Consider the following 21,347-nt stretch of genomic DNA (forward strand, 5'->3'; position numbering starts at 1 on the left):
ACCACCCTCTTCCAACCTTATGAAAGGTCTAGAGACTTTCTTTGGAGTTGTGCTGTGTGTCCCCTCCCCATTCCACCACGGGGGGTTGGTTCCTCCTCAATCAAGCCTATGAAGGGGGCCCCCAAAGGCCCTTGAGAGAACTTAGAGTTGGGGGGACATGAAGGTGGGCATTTGGAAGGTGAGAGGCCATGCAGAACTGCCCTTGTCTACAGTCAGAGCGAGGAGAATCACTTGGGAATAAGCTGTACTTCCCCTGATGGCAGGGCAAAGGGAAATGTTTCCAGGGACCATCCGTGGACCCCGGGATGGAGTGTTCCCTGGAGTCATCTGAGGACTTCATCTAAGGAGGTGGGACCACCAAGAGGCGGGGTCAGAAGGTCATCTAAGAGTACCAGGAGGTGGGACCACCTAGAGGCAGGGTCAGAAGATCATGTAACAGCACCACCTATAGGTGGGGTCAGAAGGTCATCTAACAGCACCTGGAGGTGGGGCCACCTAGAGGCAGGGTCAGAAGGTCATCTAACAGCACCACGTAGAGGTGGAGTCAGAAGGGCCCCATTCATGCCCAGCGCCTCCACACACGCCCATCGCCAGGTTACACCCCTCCAGCCATGGGACACACTGCTCTTGCCCTCCTTCCACTCTCCCCTCGACCCCACCCCAGGGGGGTCAGAAACTGCTGCTAGTTTCCCAGCCTGAAGTAGGCCCAAGCTTGGGAAGAGGGGAAATTTAGAATTTAAGTAAATTCGGTGTTTCAATATAATTCTTAATGGGACTTTAAAAATTTCTGAAATGAGGCTATTCATATGACAGGTATAGAAACCAAGAGAGCAATGAGACATAGCCATAATTTTACCCAAGAGAGAGACAGAATGAGTCCACAGGGTAAGTTTAACAATTAAATTTCTTTTATACTTACCTACTAAGTCCAGCTTTCTCATAAACCAATGAAAATACTTCTACAATCTTGGCAATAACGTAGAGAGCAAAGAGGGAAATGGGGCCGGATGTGACTGGAGAATCAGGGGGCCAGGTGATAAGGGGCTCCCAGGGCCTTGTTAAGGATTTGGGTCTTTATCCTAAAACAGTGAAGAGCCACTGAAAGGTTTTAGGTAGTGGATTACAGGATAGGATTTTGTATGTTGTGGCTGCAGTGGGGGAAATGGTTTAGGGTGGGGTAGATGGTAGGGGGCTGGAAGTTAGGAAACTATGGTTACTATGGAAATCCAGCTGACTGAGGATGGTGGCTCTGATGGAGATAGGGAAGACAGAAAGTGAGTAGATACTAGATTTATTTAGATGATCAAATCCATAGGGCGGGCCGGCCCTGTGGCTTAACGGTTAAGTGCGCGTGCTCCGCTGCTGGCCGCCAGGGTTCGGATCCTGGGCACGCACCGACGCACCGCTTCTCCAGCCATGCTGAGGCCTCGTCCCACATACAGCAACTAGAAGGATGTGCAGCTTATGACATACAACTATCTACTGGGGCTTTGGGGGGAAAAAATAAATAAATAAAATCTTCAAAAAAAAAATCCATAGGTCTGGTTGGTGGTTAGCTATAGGGTAAGGGTGGGGGAAATAAGGGGGAAAAGAGAGGATTCCTGTGTTTCTGGATTGAGCACGTGGGTGGGCGTGGTGCCTTTTAATAAGGAAGAACACAACAGGCGAGGTTGGGGGAAAAGATGATGAGCTCAGTTCTAAGTGTGTGAAGTCGAAGTACCCGTGAGGTCCAGGGAAGCGGTCAGGCAGGGAGGTGGTCGCAGAGCCTGGAGTTCAGAACAAAGGATGGGCCCCAGGCCTACCCTGGAACTGGATGGTGAGTGCAGCCTTGGGAGGCAGTATGTGAAGTGGCATGAGGGCCAAGGGAAGAGCCCCAAGGGGATGCGGAGAGAGTGGGTGGGACACCTGACTGGCCACGAGCTGTTAACCGAGGAAGCTGGGTACTCAGCGCGGGAGGGTCCCTACGCTGTGCTTTCTACTTATGCATGTGTTTGAATTTCCCAAAACACAAAGTTTTTATTATTTTCCCCTAATAAAATGTAGCCTTTGGACTCATCATCACGGAGATCACGAGTAACCTCTGCATAAATAGTTTTCGTGAAGGCAGAAGCCAGGCCCAGTGGTTCAAGCGGTAACTGAAGGTTTGGCTATCAAGACTGTGTGTAGACGACAGACAACTTACTGAAGAAATCTAGCTGTGGAGGGGAGAAGGAGAAAGGGAGGAGACAGAGAGGGGTGTGGGTTTGAAGGAGGGTTTTTCCTTTTTCAGACTGGAGCTTGCTTATATCCTGAAAGGGCTGGGCCAGCAGACAAGGAAGAGCCGCTGAATAAGGAAGGAGCCTGAGAAGGTTGGAGGAGAGGGAGTGAAGGTTCCAGCTGAAGAAACTGACCTTAGATTTCAGAGAGAACGGCTTTTCCTCCAGGGCAGAAGGAAAGGATATGTGGGGGAGGGTGCAGGCCAGAGATGACTGACAGGAGGCATCTGGCTTCCATTCTCCCTCAACTAGATGGCAAGGGCACTACTGAGAGTGGGAGTGGAGGCGAAGGGCTCTGAGGTTTAAAAACAGAATGATTGGGGGCCGGCCCCACGGTGTAGCGGTTAAGTGCTTGCGCTTGGCTGCTGGCAGCCCGGGTTCGGATCCTAGGAGCGAACTGAGGCACTGCTTGTCATGCCATACTGTGGCGGCGTCCCACATAAAGTAAAGGAAGATGGGCACGGATGTTAGCCCAGGGCCAGTCTTCCTCAGCAAAAAGAGGAGGGTCAGCGTGGATGTTAGCTCAGAGCTGATCTTACCAAAAAAAAAATAAAAATAAAAAAAACAGAATGATTGAAAATGAGAGCATTCCCTAGGAAAACCTCGTAGGGCAGTGTTGAGGGTCCAAATGATATTGATGAGCATGAAAGCTGTGTGCCCTGTTTTGTGGGGTTTTTCAGCAACGTCAGCCAGTTTCTGAGCTCACAAAAGAAGAATGTTCAGGTTCGTCCAGTTGTTGGAGGTTGGCCAAGGTTGCAAACAGAAGAACAATTGAACACGCAAGTTTAGGACTGTAGTAGTTAACTATTGTTGCAGAACAAATTACCCCAAGACTTAGCAGCTTAAAACCACAAGCGTTTATTATCTCACACAGTTTGTGAGAGGCAGGAATCCGGGAGCAGCTAAGCCAGGTGGCTCTGGCCGCAGGTCTCTCACGAGGGTGGCAGCCATCTTCAGACCGACGGGCTGGAGAGTCTGCCTCCCGGCTCACTCATGTGGTTGTTGACAAACTTCTGTTTACTGCGGACCTGGCTCCAACCTCTCACCTCTTGGTCCTCTCCATAGGGCTGCTTATAACATGGCACTTTGCTTCCCCCAGAGCAAAAGGTCTGAGAAAGAGAGAGAGAGTGCTAGAGAGGGCGCCAGCCTGAGACAGTGGCATTCCATAGCACTTGGCACTGTCTCAAATTATTTTACTTGCTGTTGCTGTCTCCCCTCACTAAAAGTGATACTGAACCTCTTAATCTCAAGTTCGTGTGCCCCATGCACAGTAAGCCAATCACTGAGACATCAGTGCTTGGAGGTAGAGAAAGGTTTATCCAAATTGGCCAAAACGAGAAGGTGGGAGGATAGGTTCTCTCAAATTGGCCTTAACAAAAAAAGAAAGCCGGGGGTTTATAGAGCTAAGGGGCTTGGGAGGAGGAGTTTCAGAGAAACAAAGGGGTAATCCATGTTTCTTTCACTTTAGATAAGCCCTTGGGCAACCAGACTTCTGGGCGTCCACAGCTGGGGGCTGGTTATCTAGTGGTCTGGTTGTAACTTCCTTAAAGGTGTTCTTTTTCTTCTGCAAAACAAGCTCATAAATCCTTATGACCCTTGAGTCACCCCTCAGGTTAAACAAGAAAACAGCAAATTAACAAGTTTATAATGAGGCATGGATTAACTCCTTTCCATCAGTGTCTGTGCTGGGAACAAGGTCGAAGGTCAATCATGTTCTATTGAACATTTACAGTAACCCTCAGATACCCAGCTTCAGAAGTAAGCTTCCTGAGAGAGGGACCAGGTCTGGCTTGCTCAGGGCTGTATCTTCTGGGCCTAGAGGAGTCCCAGGCCCAGAGCAGATGATCAAAAGGAAAATGAGTGAGGGAGTGAAACCCACCAGAGAAAATTTTAGTTTCAACTTAGTGACAAACTTTTTTTTCTGGGGCCAGCCCAGTGGCGCAAGCGGTTAAGTGCACGTGTTCCGCTGCGGCAGCCCGGGGTTTGCCAGTTCGGATCCCGGGCGTGCACCGACACACCGCTTGTCAGGCCATGCTGTGGTGGCATCCCATATAAAGTGGAGAAAGATGGGCGGGGAGATTAGCCCGGGGCCAGTCTTCCTCAGCAAAAAGAGGAGGATTGGCAGATGTTAGCACAGGGCTGATCTTCCTCACAAAAAAAAAAAAAACACAACTTTTTTTCTGAGGGAGAACTGGAGTTTCCAAGGGCTGGTTTCACAGTTTGCACAGAAGTTCCAGGGCTCTCTAAACGCTGCTATGTTTTAGCCTTGTCTCCTTTTGTCTTTCTGTTTTCAAATGTAGTTTATATTGCTGCCAGTGAAACCGTTCTCAGAGTTATGACCTAACATCTTCTGCCTTTGAGAAATCACCCTCAAATCCAAATACAAATATCTCCTGGGCCGGCCCGTGGCTTAGCAGTTAAGTGCGCGTGCTCCGCTGCTGGCGGCCCGGGTTCGGATCCCGGGCGCACACCAACGCACCGCTTGTCCGGCCATGCTGAGGCCACGTCCCACATACAGCAACTAGAAGGATGTGCAACTATGACATACAACTATCTAATGGGGCTTTGGGGAAAAAAAAAAAAAAGAAGAGGATTGGCAATAGATGTTAGCTCAGAGCCGGCCTTCCTCAGCAAAAAGAAGAGGAGTATTAGCATGGATGTTAGCTCAGGGCTGATCTTCCTCACACACACACACAAAAAATACAAATATCCCACTCTACATGTAAAAGATAAGTTCCAGGTTCCACAAAGGATTGCTGTAAAGAAAATGTCCACTTAAAATCCTCCTTTTCAATTTAAAATTAGAAATGTCTTGACAAAAATAAATGTTGGCCCCTGGATGAATAAAAGTATACTTAATGATTCCAACAAACTTTTCGAAAACTACATATCTTAAGGGAAAACTCCTTTTTGAAATATTAACATTCAAAATGTTAACCCTAGTGGAAAGAAAAAGTAATACTTTACATTTTATTAGCACTGGGGTTTATACACTCCTGCCACCACACAGCGTTGTTTGGGACGGCAGGTGGTGAGGCCACCGAGGGGCTGGGGGCTTACAGTCCCAGCTCGTTCTAGCTGTGTGATCCTGAGTCAGTCACTTGACCTCTCTGGGCCTCAGTTTCCTCCTCTGTAAAGTGAGGTATTAATGTCTCCCTCACAGGATTGTGAGGGTTAAATGACAAGCCCATAGAACACCTGAGATGTGGAGTTGGCTGATATTGGACATTGTCTCTATTTCTACAGATTAGAAAACTGAGAGTCAGAAAAGTTCAGAGATTTGCTGAAGGTTACACCACAAGTAGGCATCAGAGTTTTGACTCATCCCCAGAATTTCTGACTCCAAATTGAGTGCTCTTTCCGCCTTGCTACAATTATCTCCCATTTTAACAATGAGAGTGTACGGCTGTGCTTAGAAAAGGTCAAAAATAAGAATACTAAAATTGTAGCGTGCAGAGACTGGCAGTAAGAATAGCTTTTTTTACACGCCCCGTGTCCCCCTTCTAGACAGAGCCATCACTAAAGCTTTAGAGATCTCACTAAGGTTCTCCCAGCAACAAAATACCGGAATACTTTTATTTTATTTTATTTTATTATTTTTTTTTTTAATAATTTTATTTATTTATTTTTTTCCCCCAAAGCCCCAGTAGATAGTTGTACGTCATAGTTGCACATCCTTCTAGTTGCTGTATGTGGGACTCGGCCTCAGCACGGCCGGAGAAGCGGTGCATCGGTGCGCGCCTGGGATCCGAACCCAGGCCGCCAGCAGCGGAGCGCGCTCACTTAACCGCTAAGCCACGGGCCGGCCCTCGGAATACTTTTAAATTACAGCTGAGCAGCTCTCTTGGGATTGGGCTTTTTTCTTCCTTTTTTTTCCTGACATCCCTCCTCTTACTGGCCTCTGTAAGCAGATGCAACTCGACGACATGTTACAAAAACAGTCGATTCTCACTATTCAGAGTTATGTTCTGTACAGTCTCTGCGAACGCGGAGCTAGCCAATTCCGAGGGGAAATACAGGTGAGGTTCCTGCGAGCCTCTGGTGACATTTTTGTCAGCCAATCAATACACAACCTTATTTTACGTGTGTTTCTGTTTACAGTCACCTTGTTTCATATATGCTGTTGACATACTAACATTGAACTCACGGCCGCAGCACCTTAACTCACGCCTGCAGGAAGCTCGTCTAACACACGTATTTTCTCTGCAAGGCATGTCACAGCCTTCTTGTGCTCAGGGACAGTAGGCAGCATGCCAGCACTGGCTTGGGGGGCATTCTAAACAGCAAAGTCACCAACAAAAAGCACAAAATGCAAAAAAACATGGCATTGAAGAGACCACAGGGCGGGCCTGAGGGCGTAGTGGTTAAGTTCCTGTGCTCCACTTTGGTGCCCCAGGGTTTGCAGGTTTGCCCAGGCACAGGCCCACGCACTGCTCATCAAGCCGTGCTGTGGCAACAACTCACATACAAAATAGAGGAAGACGGGCACAGATGCTGGCTCAGGGCACAGATGCTGGCTCAGGGCCAATCTTCCTCAGCACAAAAGGAAAAGAAAAAAAGAGACCATGAAAGGGACACTTATTTACAGTTTTAGAGCTAACACGAGAAGGCAGAGCGCCACCTTGATCAACCTCCATTGGGAACGTGCGTGTTGGGCAACTCAAAATTTTTGCCACCCTGTGTATAGCTGTAAATGACCATAAAAGTGCCATGGTTATTGATTTGGGAGTTACAAATAAATTTTAACAAGGGGGTGAATTCGCAAATATGGAATCTGCAAATAACTCTAGGAAAGGCTGTACATACTTGGAACAGAAAGAGGCAGAGTGCCATGAGCTTTGAGACTGGCTCTCCGGGGGTAGCTGAGAGGACAAGCACCCTAGTCAATCTTAGTTCTCTGGCCTGTGGAGGGAGAAGGCTGGGTTAAATGACGTCTAAATTTCCTCCCAGCACTAACATTCAATGATCCATTCAATGACTCTCATATAAGCGTGGAATAGACAACTTTATGTAGACTATAACACTGCATGGATTATAAAACCAACTTTGTGACTCTAAACAAATACTTAACTTCTCTCAACCTCAGATTTTTTCTTTTTAAAATGAAAATATCTATCTCATAGAGTTGCTAGAGTGAAAAATGAAATGGAATAATAAAGGAAATCACAATATATGCAAAGTGCCTAGAACAGAGTGAGCACTAAAATTCTTGTTTCCTAAAAATGTATAAACTCTGCTTATTAATACAAACTCATTCAACTGTGTGCTGGGAAAAAGGGCTATTTAATAACTTTATAATGTCCAAGAATGATCAATGACCAACACGTTTTATCAAGTACCAATTGGTTTCTAAACTGGTAATAAAGTATGTCAAGGTTATTTCTGAGTTATTGCCAACTAATAGGTTAAATGTGGCAGCCAGCCACAGCAGGTCGTCAACATTCCCTGGCTTGCTCACTCACTGATTCACTCATCCATTTATCCCACAACCATTTATGGACTACCTACTATGTGCCAGGCACTGTTCTAGGTCCTGGAGATAACACAGAGAACAAAACAGTTAAAATAGTTAAGTCCCTGCTCTCCAAGAGCTTATGGTCAAGCGTATGTGGGGGCAGACAACAAACCAATATCTAATGTAATGTCTGGTGACAATCAGGGTTAGGAAGAAAAATAAAGTGGGCTAAAGGGATAGGGAGTAATGGAAGGGGGAGTGCTTCCTTAGATAGGGTGGTCAGAGAAGGCCTCTTTAAGGAGGGACATTGGAGTGGAGACCTGCATGATGGGAAGGAGAAAACCAAGAGAAGATCCAGGCAGGGGAAGGGCATTCCAGGCCTTGAAATAAGAATGAGCTTGTGTGTTGCATAAACAATATGGAGGCTGGTGGGGCCCGGGTGTGGGGCCAAGAGGGGAGAGAAGTAGATGAGATCAGAGCACCAAGAGAGGCCAGCTCATGGGGGCCAATACGCCATACTAAGGACTTTGGACTTCATTCTAAATGCTGTAATGAGCCAGCCACTGGTGGTTGGGAGTAGGTGAATGACTTTTCTGGTTTGTTTTGAAAGAATAACTCTGGCTGTTGTGCAGGAAAAAGACCATATGAAGATCAAGAGTGGAAGCAGAAAAGACCAACCAGGAGGCTGCCCAGTGACCTCGGCTGGAGACGGTGTGGCCTGTACCAGGGCAGTCAGCTGAAGGGGAGGAAGAGCATCCTCTACCCACTCTGGGTCCTTTCTGGCTGGGCTACAAATTAAATTGAATAAGAGGCTGAATAACAGGAGAAAATCAAACAAAGCTTTATAACATGTATACATGGGAGAGACCCACTGGGTAACTCAACAAGATGGCAGAGGTTCTCCCCTTAAATACTACCTTCAGCTAAAGACAAAGGAGGATGTTGGGAGTGGGGGAGTCAGCCATGGGAGATGACCAGAAAGCACAGTAAACACGAGTATGCAGATTTCAGTCCTCGCCTTCAGCACTGATAAGAGTTTCTAGAGATGAGATCATCCCCCCTTCTTCCTGGTACCGAGAGGGAGATACCTTTACAAATGGAGATTTCCCTTATAAATGTAAATGTCTCTTACAAACAGTAACTTCTACTTTTACTTCCAATGGGCTTAGCAAGGACCCTCCCAGTCTCTCCAGACCCAGAGATAAATTCTTTTAGGCAGTTAGTTGAGGGGGGAGGTGAGGTCAAAGTTTCTTTCAGAGAAAATAAGGTAAACAGACATATTTTGAGGTGGCCCATTCTGATCTCCCACACAGCTCATGTGCAGTAGAACCGGTGCTAGATTAACCACACTCATTAAGGGCATGGTGCATGAATTATTTAGTAGCAGCTGGTATGGTGATTAGGAACCCTGTACCCGAGTTTCACTGTAACTGGCCCTATACAAATCTGAGGGAGGAAACAAAGCACAAGTTCTCAAAATCACCCATTTTTCTCTTTCAGATCTCTTTTCCCAATTTAAAGGAGCTCTTCTCCTTCTCCACTATGCCCTCACCCCACAAGACTTTGAAAAAGTATAGAATATGGGGCTGACCCATGGCCGAGCGGTTACAGTTCCAGTGCTCTGCTGCAGCGGCCCAGGTTCACAGGTTCAGATCCTGGGCATGGACATACTCCACTCATCAGCCATGCTGTGGTGGCATCCCACATATAAAATAGAGGAAGACTGGCATAGATGTTAGCTCAGGGCTAATCTTCCTCAAGCAAAAAAAAAAAGATAGAATATATTTGAGACTTATTTCATGAATTCTTTTAAATTGGGTAAACATATTGGATAAATTTAAATTGCCTTTTATTTTCTTTTTTTATTGAGGTAACATTGGTTTATAACATTATATAAATTTCAGGTGTACGTCATTATATATATTTTTTTCTTTTTTGTGAGGAAGATCAGCCCTGAGCTAACATCCATGCTAATCCTCCTCTTTTTGCTGAGGAAGACCGACTCTGAGCTAACATCTATTGCCAATCCTCCTCCTTTTTTTCCCCAGAGCCCCAGTAGATAGTTGTATGTCATAGTTGCACATCCTTCTAGTTGCTGTATGTGGGACACGGCCTCAACATGGCCGGGATCTGAACCCGGGCTGCCAGTAGCGGAGCGCGCTCACTTAACCGCCAAGCCACGGGGCCGGCCCCGTCATTATATTTTGATTTCCGTGTAGACTATATAATTTTCACCACTCAAAGACTAATTACCATCCATCACCACACACATGTGCCCTGTCACCCCTTTCACCCTCCCCCCTTCCCCTCTGGTAATCACCAATCTATTCTCTATATCTATGTGTTTTTTGTTGTTGTTTTTCTTCCACGTTTGAGTGAAATCATACAGTATTTGTCTTTCTCCCTCTGACTTATTTCACTTAGCATAATGCCCTCAAGGTCCATCCATGTTGTCACAAATGGCAAGATTTCATCTTTTTTATGGCTGAATAATATTCCATTGTGTGTGTATATATATATATATATATATATATATATATATATACCACATCTTCTTTAGCCACTCATCCCTTGATGAGCACTTAGGTTATTTCCAAGTCTTGGCTATTGTGAATAATGCTGCATAAACTGCTTTATTTTGTGATTGTGAAATATTTAAAACCTTTGAAAAATGTAAACTACAATTACCTATTTATCACCCAGCTTAGGTAATAAACTATAAAGTAGAACAGAATCCTCTTAGTTGCCTCTCCCCAGTCACACACCCCTCCCTCCCCATAAGAGGAACTTGCCTGAATTTCGTATGTATCATTTCTAGGTGTATCTTTTTTTTTTTTCCCTGAGGAAGATGGGCCCTGAGCTAACATCCATGCCTATGTCCCTCTATTTTGTATATGGAATGCTGCCACAGCATGGCTTGATGAGTGGTGTGTAGGGCCAGACCCGGGATCCGAACCCATGAACCCCGTGCCACTGAAGTGAAGTGCGCAAACTTAACCACTATGCCACTGGGCCTGCCCAGAGGAGGTATTTCTTAAGAAGCTCTACTGGTTTCTTTGCTGAAATCTAGGTATCTAGAAAACCTCTCTGGTTTGTGGCATCCCTTATTCCCTGCCCCCATCCCTAACCCACGCTCCACAAAGCAGCCAGAATCATCATTTTCAGATATAAATCTCACCATGTCACCTAGCTCCTAAGGCCCTTCCGTGGCTATCACACTTTGAACAACATCCAGACTCCCTGCCTGTGGTCCTCGCCCTCCCACCTCTCCAACTACATTCTCTACACGCCCTCTTACCCACTTTGCTCTCACAACACCAGTCCCCTCTATTCCTCAACACAGCCAGTTTATTCCCACACAGGGCCTCTGTAGCGATTTTTCCTCTCTCTGCTTTTTTTTTCTGCAACCAATTTTCTAAGGCTGGCTCCTTCGTGTTATCTGTACCTTCAAAGCCACCTCCTCAGAGTGGCCTTCTCTTACCACACAATAAGAAGTCACCATGAAGCGCTGTAATTTACAACCACATTTTAATACTATGCAAGCCCTCAGATCTTTTTTTTTTTGTGAGGAAGATCAGCCCTGAGCTAACATCCATGCCAATCCTCCTCTTTTTGCTGAGGAAGACTGGCCCTGGGCTAACATCTGTGCCTATCTTCCTCCACTTTACATGGGACACCGCCATAGCATGGCCTGACAAGTGGTGCCTCGGTGTACCCCTGGGATCTGAACCCGGGCCAGCAACAGAGCGCGCGCACGTAACCACTATGCCACGGGGCCGGCCCCAAGCCCTCATATCTTATTAGATTAACTTGCTTATTGTCCAACTCCCCACACCAGCAGATACGCCCCGTGAAAGTGAGGACCTTGTCTGTATTGCTCAGTGCTGTATCCTCATGCCTGACACTGCCAGACTCAAAGGTGGCACTCAGTACATGTTGTATTGATAGAGTTAGCACTGTTTGAGTTTCTAGAGGTACTCAATCACCTAAACAAAACGGCATTGCATTGGATGTATGTTGAAGAAAAAGGCAAAGATATGGTTCCTGCCCTCAAGACAACTGGGAGATGACAAATTCATGGTAAGCAAACTAACAATTCAAACTAGCAAATAATCCCCAAGTCAGTGTTCAGACAGTAAGTACTATGGGAGTTGAGACAATAATCTATTGAACATTTAGCTAACACTGGGCACTCTGCTGGACACTTTATATCATTTGATCCTCACAATAATTATAGAAAAGGAATTATTATTATCCTCATTTTACAGCCAGAAGCATCAAGAGATTCAAGAAGTTCAAAGTCAAAGAGCTGGTAACTTGTAGTCACCAGAGTGCCCACTCTCTACCACTGCTCAGGAAGAGAAGGGCTCACTCCAACTTAAGTGATCTGGGAGGCTTCCTGGAGGAGGGTGATAGAGCTTGCCCTGGAGACTGGGCAGGATTAAGTGTAACAGGAGGTAGGCGTCTGCCTGAGGAAAGATGGCGGAGCAGGTAACATTTGTCAATCACCCATTGCAGAAGCAGTTTTCAGGAAACTTGTAACTGAGGAACACGTTTCAGATAATTGGAGGGGAGACAGTGCAGCAAAGTCCACATGTGAAATAGGGAAGTTACCAAAGAAGGCTTTGCCTCATTTGATTACATACTATGTATGGATGAAAGCAATCTGAAAGATTTGAGTAGAAAAAGTAATCAAGTTAAAACCAGTAAAAGGAAAATTGAACTACGTGGGAGCTATGATCCACAAAAACAGCATATTACTGAAGATCTCTACTATGGGAAGGACAGCAGTGGTTTTGGTGCCTCTGCATCCATCCACTCACTGCCGAAGCCAACAGCGATCAGAGCCCAAGTGCAGCTCTTCATTTATCAGCCCCGGTGTTCAACTGCGATGATGTTCCACAGCTCAAGGCCACAGATGTTTCTTCAGTTGACTTACTGTTTCTTATCTTAAAAAATAATTGTATATGGAAGTCAGTTGTCATGTTTGACAGAAGAATAAATGAAAATCTTTGACTCAGACAGTTTATGGAGAACAGTAAGTGTTCTTGGACCAGCTGAACCTCCCACTTTGCCCCAGTTATAAAAACACTGGAACAAACTGCAGGGGAGAAAGAACTATTCCTCTACCTTCTAGGTCCTTCTGGCTGGCCCAAGAATTAAATTGATGTGAGACAGAAGAATAAGGAGAAAATCAAACAAAGTTTAATAACATGTATACATGGGAGAACCCCCGAAAAACTGAGAAACTCGCCAAAATGGCCAAAGCCACCACCTTAAATACCATCCTCAGCTAAAGACAAAGGAGGATGTTGGGGGCAGTGGTTTGGGACTTCAAGGAGGAAGAAGGTAATTTACATGGAGACGGAAATGTAAACGTTTGGTAAACAAAGGTTTGCTGGGCCATCTATAGACAAGGTGATCCAGAGAGAACTGATAAAAATGGGCCTAACAAGGTTCCTCCCAGTCTACCACACCTAGAGTTATCTATGGTGATCGCTCCTTCCTGGGACAGGCTTTCTATTTTAAATCCTTTCAGGCAGTTAGGGGGAAGGTCAAAGTTTCTTTCTCAGTCTTCTTAATAATCATGCCAGAGAGACACATTTTGGGGTGACAAATTCTGATCCCCCACAAAACAAAATAGTAGACCAACAAAATAGAACACGATGAAATAAAACAGCATGTTAAGGCCCAGGACAACTTCTGAGCCCACTGAGACAAATAATCTCCTCCAAATAATTTACCTCTTCAGTAAATGTACATAGATAACTTCATGAAGAACAAATGCCTTCTATTCACCTATACTACTTCTCACCTCTTTACCTCAGGGCCTTTTACTGAATAAGAACAGCCCCCTCCATAGGAGCTCATTATCTAGATTAGAAGCATTCTAATTCACACACACCCTTGTCTGTTAAAAGGATAGGAAAGAGACAAAGATTTATGGGATTAATCCTTAGCACCTTTAATACTTCTTAAATTTCACTTGTCTAGTTTATTTCCTAAGGAAATCACCTTATTTGCTGCCATTTGAACCACTTTACCTGTGAAAATTTAATATATCCAGAAAGAAGGACACTGTATGCTGGCTTATCTTGTGGTCAGATGTACACATAAACCAAATGTAAATGTATATTGGCTTAGGTAGGAAAAAATAATTTAAAAAGTTGAAAAAGGAATTATATTATGTTGAAGCACTTAAATATCGATATAAGAAGTTAATAACTATTCTTTCATTGGTGTTTAATAAACTTATAGGAGAATATGGATAATTTCTCTGCACTTTGAGATAACTGATCTCAAATTCATATGGATATACAGCAGAAAAGATTATTTTAACAATAAACCAGAGAGTTATAAAAATACGACTGAGATTTTTTAAAAAGGGAGATGGGAATTGGGGCAGACGCTGGTGAGGGAGGGAGCAGAAGGCCCCGGGACAAGTAGGGTTCCTAGCACACAGTAACAAGAATGAACCCAGAACTCTGCACATTCTGTTTCTTGCCCTCATTTCCAGAGACGTATTTTAACCTCAATTTTGCAAACATGAAACCTAAGGCTATCCAAGATTTAGTTTTAACATGCATTGAAGAAGATAATGGTTCGAGGAGTAATGCTTTAATTCTAAGATCAGCAATATAGATGGAATTAACAAGTGCATATAAAGCATTAGTAACTATCTTGAAAAAAATTGTATTGATGTTTTTCGTATACTTAAGAAAAAGATTCACCTCAAGTGGCTTTAAGAATCAAATTTAATCCCCACTGAAAGGAACAAGAGGTCTTTGAAGAAATGGTTGATTACAGGTCTGGGGCAGGGAATGTACAAAGGAAGTGCTTTAAGCATCAAAAAGAATGACTGTAATTAATTGTAACACATAATAAATCAACCAATGTTATACTGATATACAGATATAAACACAGATGTATGACAAGGGGAGGAGTGAGGAACTCTTCTTTACAGACCAATGCCAGCTAATAAACACAGATGGATTGACAAAATAAGAAAGTCACCATTTGGCAACCTCCAATGTAATCATTGATTCAAGGCAAAAATCATCAAAAAATGCTAAAACCATTAGGTGAATGGTTTTTTGGTAACAGGATATTTGCATGGATTTTTAATTGCAAAGAGGGAAGTGTATCTTTACAATGGGGAGTTCTGGCAGTCTCCATCTTAACCGAGGGACAAAAGTTAGCACCACTAATAGTGGGACAATCTGACATGTGCCACCTGATGTGATGCAATGTGAAATACACAGCATCATCTACAAGTATTCTTGCCAAAAATGTTTAACCTGAATTTAATCAGGCTGCCAGGCCAGTACATATCAAGAGAAATATAACGTGAGCCACATATGTAATATTAAGTTTTCTGGTAGGCACATAAAAAAAGTAAAAACAAAACCAAAACCCACAGGTGATATTAATTTAATAATATACTTTAACCCACTATATCCAAAATATTAGTATTTCAACATGTAATCAATATAAAAATTAATATTTTACTTTTTTTTGTAGTGAGTCTTCATAATTCAGTGTTTTTACACTTAAAGCACGTTTCAATTCAGATGCTAAATTTTCCTTGAAAATACTCGATCTGTGTTTAAATTTCATAAAATTTACAGTTGAAAAAGTAGATTCGCATACCCAAGTTGTTCCAAACCCATTTAACACTCTTGCAATAACAGAACTGAGTACGAACTTTTAAAGCTAAATTAAAATTAAATTAAATTAAAAATTCAGTCTCAGATGCATTAGCCACATTTCAAGTGCTCAACAGCCACATGAAGCTAGTGGCTACCATACTGGACAGTGCAACCTCAGACTGACTTAACTTCTAGTTTATAGGAAATAAAGGGGATAGTAGATAGATAAGGTAAATGACACCAACAGACAATCCAGAATATGGGACATTCTACAAAACAACTGTCTTAGAGCTTCCAAAAAGTCAACGTCATAAGAAAAGAGGAGGTGGGGAGACTATCTTAGCCTGAGAGACTAAAGAGACATAACAACCAAATGCAGTGTTGGATCCTTGCTCGAAAACAGAAACAAAAGCATGGACAACTGGGGAAACTTCTTTGAACTGGGGAACTGTGAATATGCACTACATTCTAGATGAATTATGGAACTATTGCTTATTTTCTTAGGTGTGATAATGGCATTATGATTATGTAGGAGACTGCTATTTCCAGGAGGGATCATAATTCTAGTAGGAGAATAATTTTAGAAATGCAATTTTAACCAAATATTAATCAAAGTTAACAGGAGAGAAGATATTTCGGGGCATGATGATCTCAAAATATTTACCTTGTATGCAACTTTTTTCCAGGAAGGCACTGGAGGATACACTCCTCCAAGATGAGAGAGTAAACCAAGAAAGAAGAAGATGAGGAATTGAGGAAGCAGGTGATCCAGCACAGGCATGAGTGATGAGAAGCCCCAGGATGATGGTTGGGAATCAGTCTTAGAAAGCAACCATTGGGCCGGCCCCGTGGCTTAGCGGTTAAGTGCTCGCGCTCCACTGCTGGCGGCCCGGGTTCGGATCCCGGGCGCGCACCAATGCACTGCTTCTCCGGCCGTGCTGAGGCCGCACCCCACATACAGCAACTAGAAGGATGTGCAAGTATGTCATACAACTATCTACTGGGGCTTTGGGTGAAAAAAAATAAATAAATAAAAGAAAGCAACCATTATGGGGGCCGGCCCAGTGACGTATCGGTTAGGTTTGCACACTCTGCTTCAGCAGCCCAGGGTTCGCAAGTTCAGGATCCCGGGTGCAGACCTACACACCGCTCATCAAGCCATGCTGAGGCAGTGTCCCACACAGAAGAGCTAGAAAGATGTACAACTATGATACACGACTATGCACTGGGGCTTTGGGGGAAAAAAGAAGAAAAGAAAGCCACTATTATAGACTGGACCAAGAGAGAAAAGCTCCGGGAGAGATGTCTTCAAAGAAAAAAATTGACAGGTGACAATGTTGTCCCATGAGCCAAATGAGTATTACATGCTAAAATTCAGATAATCTCTTATGCTAAAAAAAAAAAAAAAAGCCAATAAGAGCTAGCTCCAACAAAATTAAGCAAAAAAACAAATAAAGCAATTATTTACTCCAGGAAAAATAAAAACTTTTACAAGAAATGGAATTATAGTATTCCGTATGGCTCAGCTATGAACACTTACACTGTCATAACAACGTACACACTGAATGCCGGTTAAACTTTTTAAAATGTGATGCAACCATATTGAGAGGATGAGGGGAGGGGAAGGGGGTGGAAAATAGTTAAATTTTCATTATCAATAGATAATGCCTAAAATTGAAACATCAAGAAATAGAAAAATGAGCATTTTAGAAATATGAAAGTAAACGACCAGAAGAAAGGGTCAAAAGAGATACAAGTTGTTGCCTGTGGGGTGCAGAACTCCAGAGTGGAGAGAGGTGTGACAGGAAACAGCTGGTTTTCTTTATAAGTCCTGAGTACCATTAGGCTTGAATACTCGCTCGTGTGTGTGCGCGCGCGCGCACGCGCACACACACACACACACACACACACACACACACACACACACACACAGGAAAGAAGCGAGGACAATTCAGATTCTGGTTACAGAGGGCTGACTGAACACAACTTTTTATCACTCCTTCCTCCAAAACCTATTGAAATGACAGAGGGAATATAAAAATAAAAATAAATCGATACCTCTGCTAGGAAGACAGGAGAATGCACCACAGCAGACCAGGACAGGCAGGAATTTCTGATGATACAGAGGACTTGGGATCCAATTGATCATTAAACCCATACAATATATCTAACTAAAAACAACCCTACACAAGCCTAAGAGAGAACCTCCAAAAATGAGCTTTGCCAGCACAGCCCCACCAAACCCCTAAAATGATACCCCCAGTTCCCTCCCCCGATCCTGCTGCCAGCAGATGAGGACAGCTCTCTAGGATGGGATGACGCATACTGCGGAGAAGGAAAGCAGAGACTTCGGGCAGTGTGCCAGGGGACTGACAGCTACCGTGAGGGAAGGAAACCCTGGAGAAGAGCTTTTCCGAGCCCACGCCACCCACTATGCTAAACCACCACCTCCTTCCATGCACCTGCATCCACTGCCAGACAAACGGGGAGTCTTATGATAGACAGCACGGTTGAAACGCAAAGCACAGTAGTAGGAATAAGACTGAACAGGTCCCTTATCATGATTTGTTGCTGTCACTGTCATCCTGAAAAGCCACTCCTTTCTGGAGACCCCGGAACTGTCCCTGATGCTGTTCTTTTCAAAACCTGGCTCTAGAACTTTCTGTCAAGTCAGTGAGTTTCTCCACATCTTCCCAATAAATTTCTTCTTGTTTAAGCTAACTAGATTCAGTCTGTTGCTTGCAATGAAAAAACTCTTACCATACAAAAAGATGGTTGAAGGACAATAAGCTTAATTTAATGCTATTATTACATTGTTTATATATGTATATATATTTAATATATACATTATACTATTATAATTAATAAGCCTAACTTAATGCTAATATAGGGAATGTACATTCTTTTCAAATGCCTATGGAACATGTACAAAATCTCTTAGGTAACACACACACACAAAAACCAATAATTCCAAAAAATAGAAATACATGGCCACAGTGTAAAACAAAACAAAAAAAACTAAAAATTAATACCAAAAGCATATCCAAACCTATTCACTTGGAAACAAATAAAGGCTTAAGTATAGCAAATTTAGAAAAGAATGGTAATAAGAACATTACTTGTCAAAATCTATGATATATCCTCAGATATGATTCTCAGAGGAAAGTTTATAGCCTTAAATACATTCATTAGAAACCAAGAAAGATGGACAATAAGTGAACTAAGTAGTCAGTTCAAAAACCTAGACAAAAGACAACAAAATGGAAACCAGGTAAATAGAAAAAAATGTAAAATATAAAATGAAATAGAAAAAATAGACTTGGTCAATAATACCAAAAGTTGGTCTTTTAAGAAATAGTAAAAGAGATAAATAATCAAAATTATTAATGAGAAGGGGAGCATATGAAGATTATCTTTTCTTTTTTTTTTTTTGTGAGGAAGATCAGCCCTGAGCTAACATCCATGCCAATCCTCCTCTTTTTGCTGAGGAAGACTGGCCCTGGGCTAACATCCGTACCCATCTTCCTCCACTTTATGTGGGATACTGCCACAGCATGGCCAGACAAGTGGTGTGTTGGTGCGAGCCGGGGATCCAAACCAGCAAACCCCAGGCCACTGAAGTGGAGAGTGCTCACTTAACTGCTCGCCACCGGGCTGGTCCCTGAAGATTATTTTCAAAATTATTAGAGTATTCTTTATTATGGGAGCCAAGAAGCCTACTTAGGCAAGACACAAGATCAAAAGTCATAAAAGAAAACACTGATAGATTGGGTTTCATGAAAAAAAAAAGTTAAATGTTTGAGAAATGAAGGACGCCATAAACAAAACTAACAAATAAGTGAACTACAAGAAAATGTTACATATATAAGAATTAAAAGCCACAACTGTAAAGAGTTGCTGTAAACTGATAAGAAAATCACATACCCAACCACATTTGGGGGAGGCAGTGCTCAATCCCATTATCAATTTATTATTCCAAAAGAGCACATGGTGGCTTAGCATAACATTCTGATGTTATGTTAAGATGTCAAATTAAATATTCAAGACATAGCACCTAAACAGTCTTTTCCTAGGGAGCACTGTACTATTTCTAAATATTTGATGAACTCAATGGAGTCAGTCAGTCCTTCAAGTTTGATTTTTATTTTTCTTTCCCAACCAAATTTTTTAATGCACAAAAGCTATACAAAATGAATTCTTAGAAAATGACCAATAAACATTTGAAAGAAGGCTCAACAACACTAGTAATCAGGAAAATTCAAAGCAGTAAGACACCATTTTTCACCCATCAGATCAGCAAAACTTTTAAAACTTGTTAACACGCAGTCTTAAAAAAGTTGTGAGGAAACAGGCACTCTCACTGTTAATGGGGAATGTAAATTGGTAGTATTTTTGGAGGACAATTTAGCAGTATGTATTAAATTTTTTAAACTGCATATGCTTTTGAATCAGGCCACTTACAGAAATCTATACTACAGAAATACTTGAACACGTGCACAAAGATATATGCATAAAGATGCTCACTGAAGCATTTCTTTGGATTAGTGAAAAAACTGACACTTTCTATATGTCAACCAGAAGGAAAATGATTAAAAAATTGCTGAGCAGGCTTTAAAATGAATGAGTAAATCTACAGGTACTTACATGAAAAAATTCCCAAGATATAGAGTTACATGGTAAAAAGTAAATTACTGAATGCAAACTGCATCGTGCAGCCATTTCCATATGTGTGTATCATTACAGACAAAGGCACACATATGTATGGGGGCAGGTATGGCATAGAGATTTTCATTTTTACTCTCTATTCCCGGGTTGTTTTAATGAAGAAAAAGAAGAAAAAAGAAAACAGTTTGGAAAGAGACACATCAAACTGTTAGTTGTGTTTACCTTAGAGAGGAGAGAAACAAGGGTGAAAGCGAAAGGGATTTGTGCTTTCACTTCACACACTATGGAAATCAAAAACAAAAAATCAAACATGCAAGTATTATGCAATTTTTGTGAAATTAAATTTTTTAATATAAAGGTATAACACATGTAAATACTTCTCAAAGACAAATGAAATGGACCCCAACTAAGTTTACCCTAGCAATTTTTCCAAGTCTCGATAAAAAATAAAATAGGACGGCATTGTCGTGGTTTACCTGGTACTTTTCCAGTTTTCCTTCCTTTACAACATAACTAGCAATTCCTTCAAAAGACTTCCTCACTCCTTTACGGAATATTACTACCTTAAACATTACCTTCCAAACCAAGAGTTCAAAGCAGCGTTAGCTCAAGAATTTCAGAGAATCCCAAACAGGCAGGATGTCACTGGTGGGGCGACTTTTTTTTTCCTCTTTCCTAATGTATATTAGAGCAGTATGTTGGAGCAGTATGTAGTCTGTCTGTAACCGTCCACTTTCCCCAAAAGTTACCCATGTAAATAAAATAACCGTCATACATAAGTCTCAAGTCGTGTCTTTCACTGGGACGGTGGACAGGCGCTGGGAGATCAGGAGAGCCGGGTCCTCGCTGGGGCGAGAGGACGCCCAGCTCCGCCTCCTCCAGGCCCCTGCCCAGCATCCTAACTGCGCGGCGACGCGCTCGCGGGCCTCGGCGTCCTCCCGGGAGGGCACGTTCCACACATCAGGGCCGAACGTCTAATGTAAAGGGGCACGAATCAAGGAGGCCGAGGCCACGATGGGGACTTTACCTCAGGGCGGGCAGAGAACGTACTGGAAAAGGACCTGCACTGTGTTTATGGAGACTGCCGGGGGGGCGGGTGGACCCCAGGACCACGGCCAGCACGCGCCCCTCGGGCTCCACGGATAACAGGGACGGCTGCCTGACACGAGGGATCAGGCCGCAGACCGCCCCCCCACCCCCCGACCCTCGGCCCGCGGGCGGACGGCCCGCGCATGCTCAGTAGGGGCCGCCTCCATTTTGTCCGCGGTCTCCTCCAGGCCGACCGATCGGCGCCGTTAGAGAAGGGGGGCGTGCGGCCGCCGT

The 21,347-nt window shown here is 43.4% G+C and overlaps 1 long non-coding RNA gene across 1 annotated transcript; it reads right to left on the reverse strand.

Annotated features, from left to right (window-relative positions):
* Positions 1-3,097: 3,097 nt before the first annotated feature.
* On the reverse strand, positions 3,098-21,043 carry LOC147912375 (uncharacterized). The gene is made up of 2 exons (XR_015550034.1): positions 20,800-21,043; positions 3,098-3,364 (listed from the first exon to the last, which is right to left on the reverse strand). It is a non-coding gene; the product is annotated as an uncharacterized LOC147912375 (long non-coding RNA).
* Positions 21,044-21,347: the final 304 nt, after the last annotated feature.

Source organism: Ceratotherium simum, chromosome 36 (assembly GCF_057802395.1).
Source record: "Ceratotherium simum simum isolate JZ-2026a chromosome 36, ASM5780239v1, whole genome shotgun sequence".
NCBI lineage: Eukaryota > Metazoa > Chordata > Mammalia > Perissodactyla > Rhinocerotidae > Ceratotherium > Ceratotherium simum.